Here is an 18,298-nt window from a genome sequence, read left to right as displayed (position 1 = left end):
GGTATCTATTATTCTATCCTCTATCTCCGTGAGATTGATTGTTCCTAAGCTCCCATATATTAGTATATGTGGCATCTGTCTTTTCACTTAACATAATGACCTCCAGTTCCATCCATATTATTGCAAACAATATTATTTCATTCTTTTTGGGTTCAATAGTATTCCATTGTGTTTATATACCACACTTTCTATATCCATTTGTCCATCAGTGGATGCTTAGGTTGATTCTCTATCTTTACTGTTATCAATAGTGCTGTGATAACCATGCAAGTGCAGGTATTCCTTTCATATACACATTTCTTTTCTTTGGGATAAATACCCAATAATGGGATTGATGGATCTTATGGTAGCTCTATTTTTAGTTTTTTTGAGGAATCTCCCTACTGTTTTCTGTAGTAGTTGTACCAATTCTATTCCCACCAACATTGTATAAGAGTTCCTTTTTCTCCACATCCTTGCCAGCATCTGTTATGTTTTGTTCTTTTAGGAATAGCCATTCTAACTGAGGTACGATGACATCTCAGTTTGGTTTTGATTTAGATTTCCTTGATAGTGATGTTAAGCATGTTTTTGTATACCTGTTGGCCATTTGTATGTTTTCTTTTGAGAAGTGTCTATTTGTGTCCTTAGCCCAGTTTTTCATGGGATTATTTGTTTTTTTAATTATTGAGTTGAGTTCCTTGTACCTTCAGAATATTATTCCCTTGTTGAATGAATAGTCTGTAAATATTTTCTCCCATTCAACAGGTTGTCTCTTCACCCTATTTATTGTTTCCTTTGTGTGCAGATGCCATTTAGTTTAATATAACCTCTTTTTTCTATTATTATTATAGTTATCTGTGCTTTTGAGGTCTTACCCATGCAGTCTTCCTTAAACTTATGTCTTGAGGTGTTTCCCTATGTCCTTTTCTAGTTGTTTTATAGTTTTGGGTCTTATATTTAAGCCTTTAATTCATCTTGAGTTGATTTTTATATATCAGGAGAGACAGGGATCCAGTTTCATTTTTCTGCATATGGATATCCAATTTTTCCAGCACTGTTTATTGAAGAAGGTGTCCTTTCCCCAGTATATGTTCTTGATACCTTTATTGAAAATCAGTTGGCTGTCAAAATGTGGATTTATTAGTGGACTCTGTATTTTGTTCCATTGGTCTACGTGTCTATTTTTATACTGATGTTATGCTGTTTGGGTTACTGTAGACTTGTAATATGTTTAGAAGTCAGGTAATGTGATGCCTCCAGCTTTGTTCTTTTAGCTCAGAATTGCTTTGGCTATTTTGGCTCTTTTTTGGGTTTCATACAAATTTTATGATTTTTTTCTAATTCTGCTGAAAATGTTGTTGGCATTTTGGTAGGCATTGCATTGTACCTGTAGATTGCTTTGGGCATTATCATTATTTTTACAATATTAATTTTTCTGATCCTTGTCCTTTTGATTTTCTTTCATCAGTATTTTGTAGTTTTTCTTACACAGACCTTTCACTTCCTTGGCTAAATTTGTTCCTAGGTATTTTATTTTGTTGTAGCTCTTGTAAATGATCTTGCCATATTGATTTCTTTCTCTTCTAGCTCTTTATTGGTGTACAGAAATGCTACCAATTTTTGTATGTTGATTTTTTTTATATCCTGCAACTTTACTGAACTTATTTATCAAATTCAGGAGGTTTTTTTGGTGGGTTCTTTTGTTTTTTCTAGCTATAAGGTCATACTGTCAGCAAAGAGGAATAATTTGGCTTCTTCTTATCCAATTTGAATGCCTTTTATTTCTTTATCTTGCCTGATTGCTCTGGCTAGGACTTTCAGTGCTATATTGAATGGGAGAGGTGAAAGTGGGCATCCTTATCTTGTTCATAGAAGAACGGCTTTCAGCTTTTCCCCCATTCACTATGATGCTACCTGTGCTTTTGTCGTATATGGCCTTTGTTATTTTGAGGTCAGTTCTTTTTATTTCCTAGTTGATTGAGAGTTTTCATTATGAAGCAGTGTTGAATATTATCAAATACTTTTTCTCCATCTATTGAGATAATCATGTAGATTTGTGCTTAATTCTCTTGATGTGATGTATTAGGTTTATTGTTTTGCATAAGTTGAACTATCCTAATATCCCTGGTATAAATCCCACTTCGTCATGGTATGTCATCTGTTTGATGTGCTGTTGGATTTCGTTTGCTAGTATTTTGTTAAGGATTTTTGCATTTATGTTTATCATGAATATTTGCCTATAGTTTTCTTTTTGTTGTTGTGCTTTTGTTTGGTTTTGGTATTAAGATAGTGCTGGCCTTGTAGAATGAGTTAGGGAGAGTTCTTTCCTCTTCAGTTTTTTGGAATAGTTTTAGGAGGATTGATATTGATAGGGTTGGGCTGCGAATTCAACTAGTTCTAGGCTTCTGTTTGTTGGGAGACTTCTTTATTTTTATTTTATTATAGATTGAGGGGATACATGTGGAGTTTTGTAACATGGAGACATTGTGTGATGCTGAGGTTTGAGCTTCTAATGATCTCAACACCCAGATAGTGAACATAGTCCCCAGTAGGTAGTATTTTACCTTTGCCCACCTCCCTCCATCCCTCCGCAATCCTTTTGTGAGACCAAACACACAAACAAGGAAGAGAAATGACTCAAGTGGTACTACTGCCGTATACTACCAAACCCTGGTGACATGTATGTCATTGTGTGACATATAGATGTGGCATGTATATGCACAAACACAAAATGACCAGAAAGCGATTAACATTATGACAGTCACAAAACCTCACATATTAGTAATAGCCTTGAGAGAAAACAGATTAAATTAAAAGATAAACTGACTAAATAAATAGATGCTTTTCTCTTGCCATTCTTAGTATTCTCTCTTTTATTTTTGCCTTAGTACATAGTTTGACTGTAATATAGCATTGAGAAGACCTTTTTGCATTATATCTGTTTAAAGATATTTGGGCTTCCTATATCTGGATGGCTAGGTCTCTTGCTAGACTTGGGATGTGTTCAATCTAATACTTCATTAAATAGATTTTCTAGCCCATTTGTTCTCTCTTGGCCCTCAAGTACACCAATAATTCAAATATTTCATTGTATTATATTGTCCCAAATGTCAGGAAGGCTTTGTCCATTCTTTTTTATTGATTTTTGTCTCCCCGGAGTATTTCAAAGACCTGTCTTCACGTTCTGAGGTGCTTTCTTCTGTTTTATCTAGTCTCTGGTTGAAGCTTTCAAATGTATTTTGTATTTCAGTCAATAAATTCTTCAGTTCCAGAATTTCTATTTGTTTCTTTTAAAAAATATCTCTTTGGTAAATTTTTCATTCATATGCTAAAATGTTTTTCTGATTTCTTTGTTTTTCAAAATTTTCTTGTATCTCACTGAGCTTCTTTAAAAGCAGTATTTTGAATTCTTTGTGTTGTTTCTTTGGAAGTGTCATATTTCCTTGCCGTTTTATGTTTCTGTTTCATTGTGTTGATATCTGTGCATCTGGTATAACTTCCAATTTTCAATTTCCAATCTGGTTGCTTCTTCCAATTCTTTGAAATTGGTTTTCATAGGGGAGGGCTTTTCTCTGAAGATGTATATATGTTGTTGGTTGGGTCGGGTATTTTGGCCTTGATTTTGGCCACATGTAGTAGTGTGATCTTTGTATGATTTATTTGGCTATAAATAGTGTCAGTTGTACTTGTAATTTCCTCAGTGACTTAGGGTGCATTTGCTAGCGGGGGGCCAGAGTAAAGTTTTGCTGAGGACAAGGATGCCAGGTTGACCAGTCTTTGGGCCCCAGTGGTGGTAGTGGTAGGCTGAGCACACTTGTGCTTGGCCCCAGTGTGGGTTACATTAGCTCCAGCGTTAGTGAGTCCAGACAGGCTGATTCTTGGGCTCCAGGTGGCTTGCTCAGATATTGGTAGTGGCAGCAGTGGGATGAGTGTGTGGTCGGGTTCTCAAATCTCTGGGCAGCTAATGTGATGTGAGTGATGTCAGTAGTGGTGGTGGAATAACCCACGGGAACCCAAGTGGTCCACTCTAGTGTTGGTGGTAGCTGTGACAGGTTGGGTGTGCCAGTCCTTTGGCCTGCTGGTGGTGAATTCTGATGGGTGCCACCTGTGGTAGCTTTGGCAGGTTGGGCTGGCCCAATCTCAGACCCAGGAGGAATATTCAGGTGCCAACAGTGGTAGACTGGGCTGGGAGATTTCTGGGACCCTGAACAGGATGCTGAAGGACTGGGGTGACAAGATTGATTCAGTAGCTTGTCCTACAGTCAAGCTGCATTGACACTGGTTGTGACAGGCTAGGTAGGATGGTTTCCAGCCTGCTGACAAAATGTTCAGGTGTAGGAGGCACCACACTGCCCTGTGGATCTGCTAATAGGGAGGTCAAAGCCTCTCATGGTGGGATCAGTGTAGGGAGGTAGCTGTGGGACAAGTAGTTTCTTCGTGCCTTGGTCCTACTGCAGCCTGCAGCAGCAGCAGTGGGATTTGTCCACAAAGTGTCTGAAAGTACCTGGCTTCCCCTCTCCCTCTTTGGCCCAGTGGTGGCAGCAGTAGCATCAGACTTGGCCCCAGGGAGGGATGCAGACCTTTGGAAGCTAGGATCTCAGAACGGCACCCACTGCCACTGGGGAGGGTGGGGCCACTCTAAGGTGGTGTAGTATAGGCAGGTAGCTGCAGGTCTGTGGGGAGTGCAGTTTTCTCATTTTTTGGTTCCACAGCAGCCCTCAGAGGTGCATAGGATTTCTCCTAGCAGTACATGAAAGTACGAGGCCTCCCCTCTCCCTTCTTGGCCTGGCCATGGCAGCAGCAGTATCTGCCCCAGAGCAGAATGCAGTCCTTTGGAGGCTTAGCTCAGAATACCTACAAGCTGCAGCCACTCGGGACATGGTTGCCTATGGAGCTCCTTGTGAGTTCTCTTTCTGGAACAATGTCTCTGTGTGGTCCCTGGGCAGCTACCCATGTAAATCTTGAAGCCCACATCAGTTGAGGGGTTCTCCCATAGCTAGGATTGTAAAAGATGGTGGTGGGTATGTGGAGTCCTGGGGATTCTCACTTTTCCTTTCCTCACGTCTGGGAGCTTCTCCTGGATCCCAGCTGAGGAAAGCCTTGCTGTCCTCTCCTTGCTTGCTTTCAGTGCTTCCCATCACTTCTCTGTTGAGTCCCAGTGTTCTCTCTTAGGTGATCTATTCACAGTGTGAATATCTACTTGCTATTTTGCTTCTGCTCTGTGGAAGAGGCATGTACTAGTTTTCTTTAGTCAGTCATCTTGAGCCAGTCTCCCAGAATAAAGAATTTTAGGCCGGGCACGGTGGCTCACAACTGTAATCCCAGCACTTTGGGAGGCCAAGGCAGGCAGATCACCTGAGGTTGAGAGTTCGAGACAAGCCTGACTAACATGGAGAAACCCCATCTCTACTAAAAATACAAAAGTTAGCATGGTAGTGCATGCCTGTAATCCCAGCCACTCGAGAGGCTGAGGCAGGAGAATCGCTTGAACCCGGGAGGCGGAGGTTGCAGTGAGCCGAGATTGTGCCATTGCACTCCAACCTGGGCACAAGAGCAAAACTGCATCTCAGAAAAAAAAAAAAAAGAATTTTAATAATCACTTCAATCATACCACTCTGACATGACCACTAGTACACGTTGGTCTGTCTTCTTTTAGTCTTCCCAAATCACTGAGTACATATCAATTTTGCACTATAAAATTGAGATTGTACTATCATGTATTTCTGACCTTTCTACTTAATTTTATTGAGCATATTTTCATGTCATAATATTATCTTTGCAAAAACATATTCACCCATAGTATTCTATCAGTTGGTTGTACCAACCCCTGATTACTGGCCGCAAGTTGCTTCCAACTTTTTTATTGCTCCACCAGCACTTCAGTAAACATCTTTTTGTATATTATTTCATGTTTATGTCTTCTATTATTGCCTTTATATTGATTCTTAGTAGAGAATAGGAAATGAAATTGAAAGAGGTGAATAATTTTAAGTCTTTTGTCCTTCAACAGGGGCATATTATTGACATGAATTGGCAAATGAAAGTCAGTGTTCCTACTGATTTTGAAGATACCTGGGTTCACGTAGCTACTTCCAGGCCTGTTCCTGCTAGTGGCTGTGTTTTTATTTTTGTTTTTAATTGACTCGAGAATTATCATGACTTCCGGAGCTGCCTCTAATGTCACTGGAACCATTTCTTTTTTCTACAAGTAAAAGACCATACAGAAGTCATAGTGATACTATTTCCTCTCAGTGTTCTCAGGGTCTGGAATAATATTTACATTTTACAAGAGGTGCTAATGCAGTACTATAATTACTGAGCACATCAATAACTACAATATGCATAATATCCCAATTATAATCACATCCTACTGATAATGGCAGAGATGGTGTATTGATAATAATAGGGACCTCAGAAAATAAAAACTCAGACACAATGCAGTGGCAAATCATGATTTTTCATCCTTTTCAAGCACACTTATCAATAGGCAAAATACTTTGAGCTCTTGTTTTGTTTCTTGTGTTGTATGCATAAGATGCTGAGTTTGATAAAATTAACTGGGGCTTGAGATGTGATTTAGCAGCTCCTTTGAGAAGGGGAAATGGTGTTTATCAGTGCATGGCCAGATTGTATGTCTGTGGATACAGAGATGCCACCAGGGACAGTTGTCTTAGCACCAAAGGATCTTACCCAGCATCTGCCAGTTGCCCTGGGACAAACTTGAGCAATTCTAATTTCCAAAATTGTACAGTCCCTTTGCATTTGCTACTGCCTAGCTTCATTCTCTTTGTTCTCTACTTGAATTTTCGAACTGGGAGTGTTTTAAGGCAACAATACCCTTACTCAGTTGCTTTGACCTGGACCCTCCAAGAGCATCCTGTCAGTTCCATCACAAATAGAGACTTTGGTCACCTAGTAGCCTTGTGTGCTTAGCTGAGGACATCCCCATTTGGTAGATAAGGCAACTGAAGTAGAGACAACATGACATGCAGACTCATCGTGAAGTAAAGATGAGGTTCAGAAGTGTTCTTTCTTTTTCAATGTTTTTTCTTTTTATTTGTAATGTGCTGGCTCATAGGTCAGGACACTTGATGGTGTGGGAAAAAAGAATCAAAGCACTTTTGATAATTACAGATGCCAGGAGAGTCCCTTAAGTACTTAAAAGAACATTAACTTTTGCTGGTACTGTTGAGTGAGAGTGATGGGAAAAGTCAAGAACTGGGGGAGAGAAAGTGCCTTTCCAAACAGAAGCATGTTCCATCTGCAGTTCCTGCGAGGACACTATTCCCGGGTCCACTTGCCTAGGCTTTGCTAGTGCTTTATGCATAACCCCAAGGCTGCTGGGAAAGGAATTTGGGAGCTTTCAGCGTCTCTCCATCAATACCTCCTATATCTCACTGGCTGTGTGTCACATCCTTCAATCTTCCAGGCAATTTTGGAATAACTAAGCATGAGAGACATTATAGGAGTGCATTTTGGGGGAAACAGCCTTGTTTATATTGTTTTCTTTTAATCAGAGGAGGAGTCAGAAAGGGGTTTCTGCCATTTTTCTAAATCTGAAAAGCAACATGGCTCTAGCAGCTGGACCACAGAGTATGACTTGGAGTGTTTCCATGGACTAAATTACCATTTGTCTCAGGTTAAGATATCAAAAGAGGGAGTGAAACGGGGATTTATATTTCTGTCTGCTTTCTGGTTTATTGAGTGACATAATCTGGCTTTAATTAAAAATATACAGATGCTCTCTCTTCCTGAAGCATCTTGGCAATTTCTTAAGTGGCTCATTCCTCTGTAGATATAAATAGCCATTTTGTGTTACTTCAGCCCATCCAGCAGTTTCTGATTTGGCAGGTCTGGGATGAGGTCAGGAATCTGCATTTCCTAGGAAAATGCTGCTGATGCTGCTGGTGTTGGCACCACACTCTGGGAGCCACTGTTTTAAGCTGTCAGGATTCCACATGGCACAAGTCAGTGACCATTAACAAAGCACCACAGTGAATTAACAGATTTCTTCCAGGGAAATACCCAGCTGAGTCAAGTGTGTGCTATGATTGACCATTTGTAACTGCTCCCTTCAAAACTAGTGTGACTCAAAGTCTTCCATATTTAGGGCGGTTGGACACGTACACATACACATGTGTGCTTATAACATTAGATGTGTTGATCAGATTGTAGGTCGAGCTGCATATTATAAGTGAAATGAACTGTATCATCCAGACAATAATGTGTTTGACAATCTACAGATAAATAGATAAAAGAGAATAAATAACAATACCTGGAAAAAGCGAGATGCTAACTGCAAGGAAGTAGAGCGTTGAAAACTAGACAGCTTAGACGTACCTGAAAAGGTTTTCTCTGACACATATAACAATATAGGATGATCCGTCTACATTTATTTTAATATTAATTTTTTAAACGAGTCATTTACATTTAGAAGATTGATCTATGTCCCCAGCTTGCTATTTTTATCATGCCCTTAATGGGGGAAGAAAAGCATTTGTGTTAATCCTGCCCAGAAGCTCAAAGTGTAGTGACTGAAATGTACCCAGTCTCGGATGGATTTGTATGTCTCCTCCATCAAGCACCATCACGGTGATGATTCTCTCCTGAGTGTGTCCTGGGATTGAAGACAGAAATCCATTAGGTCTGGAGAGCCCTCTAATGGCCCAAACTGTAAATGTAGCATAGAATTTTCTTTGGTAAATGTCCTTATCTGCTTGTAGGGAGATGCCCCATGGTTATGACCCAATGGTTTATCTTACTTTTCTGGTTCTGTGTTTACAAAAATGGATCTTCCAAAGATTCAAAAAATTGTTTCCTATTTTTCCCTCCTAAGAACTTAGAAATCCATTCTCTCTCTCTCTTTTTCTTTCCCTCCCTCTTTGTGTGTTTGTGTCCCTACATCATTCTTTTGAAATAGCATTTTCCAAAGTATGTTTTTGAGGAAAACTAGTATCATTAGATGCTTTGAAAAGGGAGTCTCTGTTTACATGAGACTTGGGGGCTACATCCCTTTTGATTTTTCACAGTTTACATCGGCACGTTTAAGGCTCTGAAAAGTTCTGTAGCAAAACTCCATTCAACTTTGTTTAGGGCAGAATTTCTCAGACAGTCTCTCCTTCACCCCCAAAATATGCTTTCCTAGGAAATGGTATTTGGTAAAACACTTTAAGAAATAAAGATTTAAAAGATATTTTGTCCCTGGAAATCAAATCTATTCCATATAAATATGATTCTAACAAGAGATCAAGACAAAAAATAAAGCAATCATGTATGTGTGTATATGTATATATATGTGTGTATATATGTATATATGTGTATGTGTGTGTGTATATATATGTGTATACATACAAACGTATGTGTGTACGTGCAAGGTTATTTCTCTCTCTTTTTCAATTCTTGTCCTCAGAAAATGTTTTGGGGCCAGGCATGGTGGCTCACATCGGTAATCTCAACACTTTGGGAGGCCAAGGCAGGAGGATTGCTTGAGGCCAGGTGTTTGGGACCAGCCTAGGCAACACAGTGAGACCCTGTCTCTAAAAAAAAAAAAAAAAGTGTTTTGGATTGGCTTTTATTACAACTTGATGACTTGATTTTAAATCCAGTGGTCACCCTCCCTTTAGGATTATGACCCTGAGCAAATATTTTTGGCTGGGGACCTCTTCTATATAAAAACTTGGAGTCACTTGAAATAAGCTTATCAGCACCATTCTGATGGTCAGTCTCAGGGGTTTCTATAAGCGAAATGCCAAGCTGACCAAAAAGAACAGTCTCACCATCTCACCACTCACCCTCCTGCAAACAGGCCCCATCTTCATTCTCACAACGCCTTTGTGGATAGGAGCCCCAGAGTGCCAGAAGCATATAATTGACCTTACACATGGAGTAGGGTTGGGGAGTTCTCCAAAGAGGAGATACGGCAACCAAAGCCCAGTCCTTGTACTGGCTCAGGATGCCCTGACCAGATGGCACTGCAGCTGCAGCTGGTCCCTTCTGCCAGAGGAAGACTTAGGAAACTTTAAGAAAGGTGCTCAAAAACATGAGGGTCACCTTAGATTCAGGGCTTGGAGCAGGGCCCCTCTTTGCCAGGGACTCTATCTTTGTGTCCATTGGCAGAGAGGAAGAAAATATTGCCTGTCTCAGGATTTTTTCATAGCAGATAGCCCCAACTATTTTTCCTAAATCTTTTCCCAACTATGATATTGCATATTTTCTCTGATAAGAGTTCCCCTTTACAAATCCAGAAGGATTATCCCTTGAACATCCACGCTTATTTCTCTAAGCTCCGCTCATCACCCCATAGGATGCCTACCATGCTCCCAGGCAGACATGAGTGCAGCCTTTCAATCCTGTGTGTTGGGGCCAATTGAGCACCATTGGCTTTTCTACTCTTATGTCTCTGTTTTCCAGCCTAATACTGCATCTTACTTTTTAAGTTCATTAAATCATGCTGTTTTCCCTAGCCAATTGAACTGAAATAGAACTCACTTGCAGAATCAGTCCATCAGATGGCTTTTTCACCCATGTAATCCTGATGGGGCCAGCCTTCAGTTATGAACATATGCATCTCTCACTTACTGGGTAACTGTAACCTGGTTCTAAATACCACGCTGGCTTTTCAACATAACATATTTCTGGACCAGCTGCCTCTTCTTTCCCTTGCTATTTTTCAAAGTAAACACGTTAACATTATTTTAAGACAGAAAGAATTAGTAAGATGAAAATTAGAAGGAAGAAAAACTACACAGTGCATGTCAAGCCCAAATTTAGTCAGTTCGTTGCCCTGGTGGATTACCAACATCATTGTTCCATTCCTTGAGCAGGAGTAACCAAGCAATGCAGTTTATGTGTCATCTGATATTCTGAAAATATTTTAAAATCATTGGGTCATTAGGCCTCACTATCTTTCAAGGTTCTGACTCCAGAGCCACTAACAGTGCCTAGCCTTTTTCTGTCTACAGAACAGAGAAAGTTACTAAATATCTTTCTGCAAGGTCTCACTCAATTTAACCTTGACATCAATCCTGTGATTTACACGTCATTAGTCCTACTTTCTAGAAGAGCAAACCTGTCGTCTTTCTGCTGAACCATGCCTCTCCTAGTGCAGAAGTGGAAAGCAGAATGCTGTAGGCTGTGTGTAACCGCATTGTAAGCACCCAAAAGAGAGCAGTACCAGGCATTCAGTAAATGAACAAATCGATATCATTCTTTCTATCCTTAGTGTCCAGAATGCAGGTTCTCTAGAACTTGTCTGGGTTTTGATATTAGCAAAGTTCTTCAGGTTGCTACACATCAGTGACATTATTGGTAAATACCATGATGTAGTGGTAGGAGGGCCTTCACTCAACCAGTTTAGCCATCTGTCTTTCCACTAGTCATAGCAGAACCTTATTGTAAGCACAGGCCCTATCCCTCTTCCTTGCTGACTCTGTTCTCTTGACTGTCAGCTTTTATACTATTAGTCATAATATACGTAAAAACAATGAACAAAACCCACATGCTACACTAAGAATGATTTTGCAACCTACCGACTTGTTCTGATAAAAAACGAAGTCAAAACAAAACAAAGTAGGAAAACAGTTTCCTGGAAGGTCTAGTTTATTGTGTGTCAACTCATTCCTAGAGCATTTCAGGATTATGTAAATATAGGTATGCACATAAAGCAAATGTGAGAGAGCAATCTATAGGTCCAGATTGTGAGTAAAGCGATCTGCATTATATTGTCCTTTTAATTCTCTGTACAGCAGTCCTCCCTTATCCACAGTTTCACTTTCCGTGGTTTCAGTTACCCATGGTTAACCGTGATCCAAAAATACTACATAACGGTAAGATATTTGGAGAGACAGAGCGAGAGACTATATTCACATTCACACTACATTCACCTTTATTACAGTATATTGTTATCATTGTCCTATTTTACTATTAGCTATTGTTGTCAATCTCTTACTCTGCCTAATTGATAACTTCAACTTTATCATAGGTATGTATGTATAGGAAAAAACATAGTGTGTATAGGGTTCAGTACTATCTGTACCATTTGTGGTTTCAGGCATCCCCTGGGGGTCTTGGAACATATCTCCTGCAAATAAGGAAGGACTAGTATACTACAATAAACTCTGTGGAACAAATACTTGGCAACCTCATTTTAAATGACTGAAAGATTTTCCATTCTAAGACTGCAATATAAAGCACTTGAACCCTGTCCATGTGCTATATGACTCATGTTAACTGTAATGTACCAATCTGGAGCAATCCTGTTATAGGCTTCTAACCACGAAGGTAAACTTTCCTAGGCCACTGCTTCATTGTAATTATGGATGAAATGCTAAAACTTTACTCACTGTTAGAAATTGTAAATTGTGACTTTTACATGAAAAGTATTTCTATTACATAAAAGATAACTTCTGACTGGCCTTGTTCCTAAAGATTTTATTTCACCTCTCTGCCTTAAGCTTCCTACTCCGCCTCTTTTGCCTCATTGGGAAGTTACAAGTGTCCAGCACAATACCTAGGATATAGTAAAGGTTTTCAAAATATGTTTAATGAAAGAATAAAAGATGAAAATCTCTAGAAGATGAAAAGATGAAAATCTATGCCCTCATGGTAATCTGGCTTACTATAATACTGTGTTGATTAAAGAAATTTTGTGTATGGGGGTGTGTGTGTGTGTGTGTGTGTGTTTCTCTGTCTGTTTCTCTGCATGCAGCCATGAGGATGGTTTAGAGACCATGTGTTTTACTTCTAAATGGTTTTTTTGAGGTATTTACAGATTTTATACATTTTATTCAAATTCTAAAGGTTAAGATCCTCAGAAAATGTGTTGTGTGTTTGCTCTGGAGGCTAGATTTCTGGGTCAATCAAATAATTGCAAACTAGATACAGATGTATCACTATTAAATGTTTTATGGCTATAGTTATATATTGAAATCTCTTTTACCTGATAGGCTTATAAAAATAATGCCCAAAAGGATGCATAGTTAATGTAAAAAAAATAGTAAATTACAGAGAAGCAAAAGTAAAACTTCAAAAGTAAAAGTCTATTCCCCAGGAAAACTCACTTTTACTAATTTTGTGTGTAAAATGCCACTTTTTTCCATTTAAATAGTAACTGAAATGTGGCCAGGTGCAGTAATCCCATCTCTTTGGGAGGCCAAGGTGGGTGGCTCACCTGAGGTCAGGAGTTCAAGACCAGCCTGGCCAACATGGAGAAATTCTGTCTCTACTAAAACTACAAAATTGGCTGGGCATGGTGGTGTATGCCTGTAATCCAAGCTACTTGGGAGGCTTAGGCAGGAGAATCACTTGAACCCAGGAGGCGGAGGTTGCGGTGAGCCAAGATCACGCCATTGCACTCCAGCCTGGGCAACAAGAGTGAAACTCCATCTCAAAAGACAAAACAAAAAAAAAGTAACTGAAATGTGTATTTTTGGAAATGTGATCATTCTATGTCAATTTTTTAATTTATGATTTTTTAGTACAAATATAACAAAAGTATTTCCATGTCAATTTAGTATTTACTATTTTAAATAGCAGCAGAGCACTGTGTTAAGAGAATGTAGGTTTAACCCATCTCCCACTATTAGATTCTTTTTAATGTTATTAGTAAGCTTTATTGATGTATGATTTATCCACAATAAACTGTACATATTTATATATGCACATATTTGATGAGTTTGCACATATGTATATGCCATTAAACCATTACCAGAATCAAGATAATGAATATATGTCACCCCAAGAAGTTTTCTGAGCCACTTTTTAATTTCTGTTGCTCCTCCCCATGGGCACCAGCATCTCTAGGCAAACACTCATCTTTCTGTTGCTATACATTAGTTTGCATTTTCTAGAATTTTATATAAATGGAATCATACAGAATTAAAAAAATACTTTTTGAATTATGAAATTAATTCATGTTGTTGCACATATCAGTAGCTCATTCCTTCTTATTGAGTAGTATTCCATTGTATGGATATATCACAATTTATCTTTCCCTCTGATGGATATTTGAGTTGTTTCCAATTTCTGACTATTATAAATAAAGGCACCATAAGCACTTGTATACAAATCTTTGTGTGTATGCATGCTTTCATTTCTCTTGGGTGAATACCTAGGGATAAACTAGCTAGATCATACGTTAGGAATAAATTTAACTTTTTAAAAAAATTGACAGATTTTCGGAAGTGTTTGTACCATTTTATATTTTCATCAACATTGCATAAGAGTTCTCGTTCTTCCACATTTTTGCCAACTGTTGGCATGGTTAGTGTATTAGGCCATTCTCACATGGTATAAAGAAATACCCGAGACTGGGCAATTTATAAAGAAAAGAGATTTAATTGGCTTATGGTTCTGCAGGCTTTACATGAAGCATGGCAGCATTTGCTTCTGGGGAGGCCTCAGGGAGCTTTTATTCATGGCGAAGGCAAAGCAGGAGCAGCTGTCTCACAAGGCAGGAGCAGGAGGAAGAGAGAGGAGGGAGACATAACACACTTTTAAACAACCAGATCTCTTGACACTCACTATACAGTACCAAGGGGGATGGTGCTAAACTATTCATGAAAACTCCGCCCCCATGATCCAGTCACCTCCCACCAGGCCCTACCTCTAACACTGGGATAACAAGTTGACATGAGAGTTGAGAGGGGACACAAATCCAAACCATATCAGTCAGTATTTTTAATTTTAGCTATTCTAGTAAGTGATAGTGGTATTTCATTTTGATTTAATTTGCATTTCCCAAATGACTAGTGGTGTTAAGTTTTCATGTACTTATTTAACATCCATTTATCTTCTTTGGTGAAGTGCCTGTTAAAAACTTTTGCTTGTGTATTTATTTTTTAATTGAGTTTTGGGACCTCTTTATCCATTCTGTATACAAGTCCCTCATTAGATAAGATTTGCAAATACTTTCTTCCAATATGTGGCTTTCTTTTCAATTTCTTGGCGGTGTCATTTGAACAGTAGAACATTTTTATTTTGATGAAATCCAATTTATCCATTTTTAATGGATTATATATTTCATTTAACGTCTAAAAGGTATTTGCCTAACCCAAGATAAAAATTGCAAGGTTTTCTCTTAATAATTTTTAGAAGTTTTATCTTCAGGTGTTACATTTAGGCCTGTGACTAATTTGGAGTTAATTATTTTATGTGATACAAAGTATGTGTTGGAATTTATTTCTTTAGAAATGAATATTCCATTGTTGAAAAGTACTCTTACTCTACTGAGTTGCCTTTGTACCTTTGTGGAAAATTAGTCGTACCTTTGTGGAAAATTAGACAACTAATATCTATCTATTTATCATATATATATAGAGAGAGCTATATTTCTGGACTATATGATTATCCATTGATCTTTTTGCCTGCCTTTGTGCCAGTTGCATGCTAAGTTGATTATTGTCATTTTGTAATATCTTGAAATCAGGGTCAGTAGGGTTAGTCTTTCAACTTTGTTCTTTTTCAGAGTTGTTTTGGCTATTCTAGGTACGTTGAATTTCCATATGAACTTCAGAATCAACTGTAAGTTGATACTGCATTATTTCCTGGGCTGCTGTACCACAAATGAATGGCTTAAATACAAAACCCCCCCACCCCCGAAAAAAAAAATGTTCTCTAACAGTTTTGGCGGCTAGATGTCTGAGATCAAGGTGTCAGTGGGGACATGCTGTCTCTGAAGGCTCTAGGGGAGGATCAATCCTTTCTTCTCTCCTAGCTGCCGGTGGTTGCTGAAAGTCCTTGGGGTTCTTTGGCTTGCAGATGCATCACTCCAGTATGCACCTTGGTCATCACATGGCATTTTCCCTGTGTGTCTGTGTGCTCTGTGTCTTCACATGGCATTCTTCTTGCGTCTACATATCCAAATTTTCCTCTTCTTACAGGGCCACCAGTCACTGGATTAGGACCCACTCTAATCAGTATGACCTCATCTTTATTTTATTATATTGGTTCAGACCCTGTTGTCAATTAAGGACACACTTACAGGTGCCAGATAGGCATGAAATTTGGGCGGGGGGTACTACTCAAAGCAGTATAGATATTAAATCATGTTGTACTGAGTCTATAGATCAATGATATCTGAGTCATCTGATGCATAGACACAATCTATGTCTCCCTTTATTAATGATCTTCTCTAACTTCTCTCTGCCATGTTTTACAGTTTGCAATGTACAGACAATACACATCTTTTGTTGGATTTATCCCTAAGTATTTTATATTTTTATTGTTATTATAAATCATGTTTTTAAATTTGTTTTTTTCTGGATGTTCACACTATTGTCTGTAAGTACAACTGATTTTTGTATATTGATGCTGTATCTGCAGTTTTGGTAAACTGAATTATTAGTTTCGATAGCTTTTCTGTAGATTTCATTGGATTTTTCTATATATATTATATCTTTTATGGATAAAGAAAGTTTACTTTTCTCTTTGCAGTCTAGGTGCCTTTTATTTCTTTTTCCTGCCTTATTTCATTCTTGTACCACCAGAAAAATATTGAGTAAAAGTAGTAAAGCAGTCATCCTTGTCTTGATCTTAGAGGAAGAACATTTAGTATTTCACTTTTGAACACAGTGTTTGTTACTTGTAGGTTTCATTAGCTGGCTTTTATCAGATTGAGGAAGCAGCCTTTTATTCCTGCTTAGAAAGTTTTAAACAGGAATTAATGTGGATTTTCTCAAATGCTCTGCTGCATCTCTTAAGATGATCATATGAGTTTTCTTTATAGTTTGTTAATATGGTGAATTATACTTATTGGTTTTCCAATGGTAAACCAACCATGAAGTCCTAGGATGAACCCCATTTGGTGATGGTTTGTTATCCTTTTAATCTATATATCTTTTAGTCTGCTTGCTAAAGCTTGGTCTAGAATTTTTAGATTCCTGTTATTGGGGAATATTAGTTTATAAGTTTTTTTTTTAAGAAAAGGGTTTTTATGATTTATTACCAGGGTAATGGTATTGAATGAATTGAACTGAAAATCAATTGCTCCCCTTCAGTGTGCTGGTTAAATTTGTGTTGGTATTATTTGTTGCCTAAAGGTTTGATAGAATTCATCAGAGAACTCATCTGGGCTCTGTTTTGTTGTGTTTTCTTTTGTTTTGATATATTTCTATATGATAGATATAGAGCAGTTCAGGGTATCTATTTTTCTTGCGTGAGATCTTTGTATTTGTAGTTTGTGTTTCTCACGGAATCTGTCCATTCTATCTAAATTGTCAAATGTATTTGGAATAAAGTGGTTCATCATATTTCCTTATTATTATTTTTTAATATCTCTAATATCTATGATGATGCTCCCCTATCTCATTCCTAATATTGGTAATATACATTCTTGTTCACTCTCTCTCTTTTTTATCCCAATTAGACTGGCTAAATGTTCATTAATTTTATTGATCTTCTCAAATAACTAGCCCTTGGTCTTATTGATTCTCTCTTTTTCTTGTTCTCACTTTATCTTTTGTTTTCTGTTTCATTCATTTCCACTCTAATCTGTATAATTTCCAGTTTCTACTTTGGGTTTTATTGCTCTGTTTATATTTTTTTCTAGTATTTAGGGTAAAAAGAAGGTGAGGTTAATGATTTCAGACCTTTTTTGTTTTCTTATATTGGAGTTTAGTGCTATAAATTTTCCCATAAGTACTGCTTTAGTAGCATCCCATATATTTTGATATTTTGTTTTCATTTCCATTCAGGTTTCTAATTTCCACTTTGATTTCTTTTTTGACTTAATGGGTTATTTAGAAGAGTATTATTTGTGGATTTTGCAGAGATCATTCTGGATGATTAAAATAGTTGTGGATTTTCTAGAGACCATTCTGTTAACGATTTCCAATTTAATTCCAGTGGAGTCAGAGACCATACTTCGTGTGACTTGAATGTTTTTAAATTAGTTGAAGGCAGAAGTGATTCAGTGACAGTTTTTTCCACGTGGGACACATGGGGTCTTAAAACAGAAGATAGACTGCCAGGGAGAGGAAGAAGGCTGCATCTCACTTGATGAGGCCACTAGGACAAGAGTGGACTGAGTATGCATATGGCAGCCACCTTCATGCTGTGCTCTGGAAAAGGGCAAGTTTTTATTAAACTTTTATTTCAAGTTCATGGGTGTAAGTGCAGGTTTGTTACATAAGATAAACTTGTGTCATGGGCCTTGTTGTACAGATCATTTCCTCACCCAGGTATTAAGCCTAGTACCCATTAGCTATTTTTTCTGATCCTCTCCCTCCTCCTGCCTTCCACTTCCAATAGGCCCCAGTGTGTGTTGTTTCCCTCTATGTGTCCATGTTTTCTCAACCTTTAGCTCTCACTTGTGAGAACA

At 38.1% G+C, this 18,298-nt stretch overlaps 1 protein-coding gene across 2 annotated transcripts in view; it reads left to right on the top strand.

Annotated features, from left to right (window-relative positions):
- The window catches only part of AMPH (amphiphysin), a 259,694-nt gene that overhangs the window by 177,962 nt on the left and 63,434 nt on the right, over nt 1-18,298 (top strand). The gene's annotated exons all lie outside the window — the stretch shown is intronic.

This window comes from Papio anubis, chromosome 4, assembly GCF_008728515.1.
Source record: "Papio anubis isolate 15944 chromosome 4, Panubis1.0, whole genome shotgun sequence".
Lineage (NCBI taxonomy): Eukaryota > Metazoa > Chordata > Mammalia > Primates > Cercopithecidae > Papio > Papio anubis.
Note: the sequence above shows the minus strand (reverse complement) of the source record. Positions and strands in the feature narration are given on the sequence as shown.